This window comes from Camellia sinensis, chromosome 15 (assembly GCF_055761805.1).
Source record: "Camellia sinensis isolate YWXY chromosome 15, ASM5576180v1, whole genome shotgun sequence".
NCBI lineage: Eukaryota > Viridiplantae > Streptophyta > Magnoliopsida > Ericales > Theaceae > Camellia > Camellia sinensis.
Genome location: NC_138975.1, coordinates 88,818,773 through 88,825,430, shown reverse-complemented (window position 1 = coordinate 88,825,430; position 6,658 = coordinate 88,818,773). Strand labels below are relative to the sequence as shown.

The following is a 6,658-nucleotide window of genomic DNA, read 5'->3' as shown; positions in this document are numbered from 1 at the left end:
TACATGGAGGAAACTAACCAGTGAAAATCAAACAAATAATATAAATTTAAATGTCAAATAAAATTCATCTCAACCAAACTAATGACAAAGAAATTGTAGAGAAATTCGTCTCAACCAAACTACTAACTTCAACAAGATCAAGCAAGCACATAAAGTAAAGTGAATCTAATGTCATTAAAGAAAATTGAGATACAGGAGAAAATTATAGACAGAATCACATAATAAGCTTCAAGAATATACAAAATGCAATCGAAACCATAATTAATCTGGATATTATTACAAAATAGAAACCATAATTAATTGAAAAATATTATAAAATGCAATGACCTGTATTACAGGAAAATAAAAATTAGTTCAGAAATATAAACACTTACCAGAGTGAGGTGGTGATGATGAAACCCTAATTATGAACTGAGTTGAAGATGAACAGACTCAAGGATGAAAGTAAAATGCGTCAGAGAAATTTCTAAGAAGAAATCTCAAAGATTTTCGTGAAGATGAAACCCTAGCTTCGCTAAATGTGATTGACAGAGCTGCCATGGTTTTGAAAATGAAGGAACACAAGTAGAAAGCTTAAAGAAAGAGAAGAAGGGATGTGAGATTTAAATGAGCAAATCGAATTCAGAGAGGAAAATCCTGAGATTGAAAAAGATATTGTTGTTTGCTTTAATTCTGTTATCATTCTCAATTTAGAGAGATAGTCACAGTGGCAAAGGAGGAGGAGGAGGCGGTGTGTGAGGTGGAGGGAGAGGCTACGATGAGAGAGAGAGAGAGAGAGAGAGAATAGGTGTGATAGATTAGTGTAGATGAGGGATCTCAGGCTACAAAAAAAATAAAAATAAATATTGTGGATCTCTCTCATTATTAAAAGTTAGAGAGAGATGTTAGACCTATTTTATTTTGTTTTATTCTGAAATGACAATATACAAATAGAATTTATATACAAATAATATATACATACTGATGTTTCACATTTATATCCATTTATTGAAAATTAAAATTCCCATTAATATAGTATCATTTTATTTTTATTTTATTTTTTCGTCTTAAAATTTATTCATAATTTGTTCCTTACAAAGACTTTTGTAGAAAATATTTCAAGTTTTAACCAAACACTGCAAAACAAAAGTAAAAAAAAAAGTTTTGAGTTTTAGATGAAATATATTTTACCGTATAAAATATTTACCTCAAAACAATGGAAGCCAAAATGGTTGCTGAATTTGAAAAAAAGTAATGGAAGACAGCATCCTAAAAATTTAGGATCGACTTATTTGCCAGGGTGGGCGCCAGCATTGTTGAATCGATAATATTTTCTCAAGCATTACAGGTCTCCTGTGATGGCTACTATCTTCATAACTCTAGTTTATACAAGGGATCGGCATTAGCTCTTTGGCCCACCTAGTCCTTTTGGTCCGGTTTTAATTTTTTAAGATTTGAGAAGTTAGTTTTAAAGCCTCGTTTGTTTTCAGAGGTAGAATAGAGGGGATTAATAGTGAGAGGATTAAGTAAAATTGTATTTGTTTTGATGATAGTTGTTAGTGTAAGGATTATTAAATTATTTTTATATAAAATAAATATAAAATAATAAAACAAATAAAAAAAATACAAAAATATTAAACATTAATGTTTTAAAAAAAATGTCTAAAAAAAATGTCTAACATGTAAAAAATTTTAAAAAAATAAAAATAAAATAAAAAATTTTGAGAAAAAAATAAAATAAATAAAATAATGATTTTTACTTAACAAAAAATTAAGCATTAATGTTCAAAAAAAATGCCCGACATGTAAAAAATAAAATAAAAAATAAATAAATAAAAAATTCTAATCCGCCGGACTATTTTTATAATACCAAGTCCTGGAGGCTCATCTGAATCCCATCTGCAAGGCCTATCCTAAGCCCTTAGCAGTCCTTCCTCAACTCCGTAAACAAACAACACATTAAATGGAGTCCACAGCCATCATAATCTCAATTCCCCTCTCATATCCCAAAACAAAACAGGCCTAAGACCATCTCCAACCCTTCACCAAACCTAGTATCAAATTTGAAATTTGGTGAAAAAAACACTGTTTGGAGCTCCAACGGTTTTACCAAATTGATATCAAATCGAAAATTCACCAAACGTTTCACCAAAAGGAGGACAGGCTCCGCATTTCACCAAAACACTGTGCATGATTGTTGAGGGAGACCGACCGATCGACCAGCCAGTTGACCGGCCGGTTGGCCAACTGGTCGACTACCAAAAGGTTCAAACAGTTCCAAAAAAAGTTCAAACAGTTGAAAAAAAAATTTGCCTTACCGATTGACCGGCCGGTCAACCAACTGGTCGACCACTAAAAGGTTCAAACAATTCAAAAAAAATCAAAAAAAAAAAATTTTTTGACTTAACCGGTCAACCAACCGGTTATCCCGACACAAATTTGATGAAAATTTGATGAAAATTAACCGTTGGAGCACTCGGTATCAGATTGAGGAAAAAGTCATCTTTTTACTCAGATTTGATGAAAATTTTGGTTCATGATTGGAGATGCTCTAAAGGGCTAGATTTTGACTAAAATTTTTAACCTAATTTATTAATGGAATGAGCTTGGAATTTATATTTTTAACTTAGACCGATCTATTATTAAATTAATTAATTATTATATATTAATATATATATATATATATATATATATGTTTTGAGATCTAAACTTATGTTTGTTGATTTTATTAAAACTTATATTTGTGGTGATGTATGATTAAATTTATTTTAAAAAAATTCAATTTATGCACAAAATCTTTTCATTTATAATAATGTCAGCATATTTATTTAAGATATATAATATGTCATTGGATTTAATTATAGAATATTTTTTTAAAAAAAAATCAACATATAATCTAATAAGTGGATTTGAAATTTACAATTAATTTTTGGATTGAACTTGAACAGATGTAAAGGCTCAATGTTAAAGTCGAGTCAAGTCAAACTTAAAAAAATATAAAATCTCTTATTATCTAGCGTGGGTTTGAGCCGATAGATGCCCACCCTTAGTTTATACTTTCACTTCACTCTGCAATATATACTAATGGGGTGGGACGAAAATATGATCCTAGCTCCCGCGGACAGTAGATAACTTCTTCTCGATTCCTGCACATACAAAGAGATTCCGGCGAGTGTTGTACGCCGGGTAAGCCGTCCGAATATTTTATCAGTTCTTTTTCTTTCTTCCAATAGCCTCTATTTATAGTCCTTCCCTCTCTCACCATTGGAGGTGTGTGCAGTATAATTTGAACAGTTTAAGAATAAAATTACATATTAAATGACGGAAAATGCATGAGACTCCCTGGGGGTACATGACAGATTAGTAAATTAGTAGATTAGTAGGTTGATAAGTTATGATTTTGACGATTTTTAACAGATTAATAGATTAAAGAATATTTTAACTAATTATTATATGTTTGTATAATATATAACACTAAATTATATAGGTTTTGTTTGGGAAGTGAATTGGTTTTTTTGACTTTTTTGGCTATTTTAACTTGAACTAAAAAATTTGGTTTAGGAAGTGAGTTGGCTTTTTGACTTTTTGAATTTTTGATTTTTTGACTTTTTTTGTGAGAAAAGAATGTAATGATTATGAGTTTGATGTGATGTTTTATTTTTTGTGGCTAAAATAACCTATTTTGTCTATTGTGACTAAAACAGCCAAAAAAACCTAGAAACTAACTTGTCAAACGGAGTTATAATATTTTTTAGATATATAACCCAAAATAATTTTACATAATATATTTCATATATATAACTATTAATTTGTAATAAATTTCATATATTAAATCTCTCTGATACTTATTTTTACATTGATATTTCATTAAAAATTAAAAATATATGTATATATATTAATTATAACGGAACGAAGCGATTCAGTTGACAAATTATAAATTTTAAAATTTAAACCACAATTAATAATTAAAATGGTATGAATCGATACAATTCTAACACTCATCTTTGCCCTTTCTTTTCACTCGCTTCCCTTATTGATGGGACGGTCACTTTTTTCAAAAATGTACATATGCCATTATCTTTTGGAGTTTTCTTAAGTGTGCAAATGCACATCATGTGCCACTTACACAAAAAGTATAAGTGTAAGGTGTAAGTATAAGTATAAGGTGTAAGTGTAAGGTGTAAGTGTAAGGTGTAAGGTGTAAGTGGGTTGCATATGGTGTGCAACCTCAAAAAAGGTGTAAGGTGTAAGTGGGTTGCATATGGTGTGCAACCTCAAAAAAGGTGTAAGTGTAAGGTTTAATTTTTTACAAAAGGTGTAAGTGTAAGGTGTAAGTGTAAGGTATAAGGTGTAAGGTGTAAGTTGCACACCATAACCAAACCCTTATCTTTTTGGCATAAATATCTTGGACGTTCTTCTTCAGCGCAATCTCAATGGACCGCTCGGCTATGACCTATGCCCCGTTTATTTGGGGTTACAAAGAGGATTGAGATTATTAATCTCTTATGTTTGATTCATAACACTAATAGTGAAGTATTAATAATTTTATTAAATTAATGTGTATTAACTATCCCACTTCTACCTCATTATTAATAATCTTACAAATTTGTTGGATTAATTATCCATTGGATTAATAATCCTAAACCAAAATGTCAAAACAAACATAGGATAATTGAGCCCACGGATTAATAATCTCAATCTCATACTTTAATCCTTCCAATCAAACATGCCCTTAAATATTATTAATGAGGTATTTATTTTGAGAGATAGAGAGGGACTATTAATCCCTTGGTATTAGTAGTCTCCTTGAAAGAGGAATTGATAAGGAGGAGATAGAGATGATGTTAGAAAAATAGTAAGAGGATTATAAATGTTTTTATTTTTTATATATTGGGATTTTTCTTTAAATATTAATGTTTAATTTTTTATATTTTTTTATTTGTTTTATTATTTTATATAAAAATAATTTAATAATTCCTCACTATTAATTCTCTCACTATCAATCTCTTCATTATCAATCATTCACTAACAATCCTCTCATTATTAATCCCCTCACTATAAATCTCTTCCATTCTATCTCTGAATACAACCAAGACCTATAGTCGTCTCTACCGAAGAGGATGTTTTTTTTCTTTCGGGTTATCACAACAATCACCAAAAAAAACACTTAAAAGTTAAAACTGTTTAACCAAGGCTAACAACTTCTCCTTATCTAATACACTCGTCTAATTCCTTGCAAAACACTAATTCAATGAGTAAATTATATTTTATCTCTTTTATATTTCACTATTTTCTCAACTTGTCCCACTTTAATCTCTATTTTTTAAATTTTTCCAAATTTGTTCCTAAAACTAATTTTTATTCACAATTAGACAAAAAAATATCACATTGGCAATCATGAAATATATTATTATATTTTACCTACACCTTCGAACCAACATAAACCCAAATGTCATAAATAAATAAACAAATAAAATTATGCTGATATTTTTTGTCAAATTTTGAATAAAAATTAGCTTTAATAGTAGGGTACTTACGTGTAAATCTTCATAAGTGAACTTATTGTCTAATAGGTCCTATGGAAAAAATTTGTCATAAAAAAATTACTAATTGTAAGTTTCAACAACAATTTATAAAAATCATGACAAAAAAAAATCACTAATTGTCAATTTTTAGCGACATATATAAAAAATTGTCACAAAAAAATTATTTTTAACGACAATTTTACTAAAACTTATTTTCAATAAGACTTAATGAGAATTAAATTCAACTATTAAAACATATTGGTAATTTACACTGGAAAAGCCTATGGTATACACCCCCTTAAGGATGCATAAGTATAATTTTATCACAAAATTCCGTAACATTAATTACAAAATGCGTATTCTCACCACAAATAAGCGTAACAAAATATCTAAAATTTTGTGATTCATATCACAAAAATTTATGACTTAATTATGATATTTTTTGTTATCCCAATTTGTGACGAGATTATACATTTTGTGATAATGTGCATATGGTATGCACCCACAAGAAGGTGCACACTATAAGGTTTTCCTTGAGGGATATGTTGGAAAAAAAATTTAATTGTAAAGGGTCAAAATGAAAAAAAAAAAGGATAAAGCATAAAGAGAACAAAGGGAGCTTCTATTTACACACACTAAACTCCCTTTATACACACACTTAATGAAGGGAGTGTGTAAAAAGTATAGTGAGAGGGAATGTGTAGAAAGTGTATATTGTGTGTCTAAATGGAAGCTCCCGAGAACAAAGTGTAACATACCTAATTTCAATACATATACCCCAAAAAAAAAACAAAATAGAATAAAAAGAAACAGAAACTCTACCACAAAATATTGCTTAAAAAAAAAAATCTAAAAACACAATTAACATCCTAAACCAATAAATTTGCCCAAAATTCATAAAGTCAGCTTACATCACAACAATTGGTGAGTCAAATGTTGAGCGGTTTCAAATCAAATATGGGTTTCTCAAAACAAATTCAACATGCACGATTCTATTTACACTATTACTTTATTTCTTTATACTTTTCATATGAGATCTTTTCTTTTTTTTTCAATTTTACCAGGTGTAAAATTATCTTTAAATACAAAATATTAAAATTAAATATATTTTATTATCTCCTTAAATCGTTTAGCCTTCAATCCCTACTCTTCTT

General features: G+C 28.9%; 1 long non-coding RNA gene across 1 annotated transcript; it reads left to right on the top strand.

The window, feature by feature from the left end:
* Positions 1–4,053: 4,053 nt before the first annotated feature.
* Positions 4,054–4,359, top strand: LOC145813380 (uncharacterized). The gene is made up of 2 exons (XR_014356384.1): positions 4,054–4,157; positions 4,224–4,359. It is a non-coding gene; the product is annotated as an uncharacterized LOC145813380 (long non-coding RNA).
* The last annotated feature ends 2,299 nt before the right edge of the window (positions 4,360–6,658 follow it).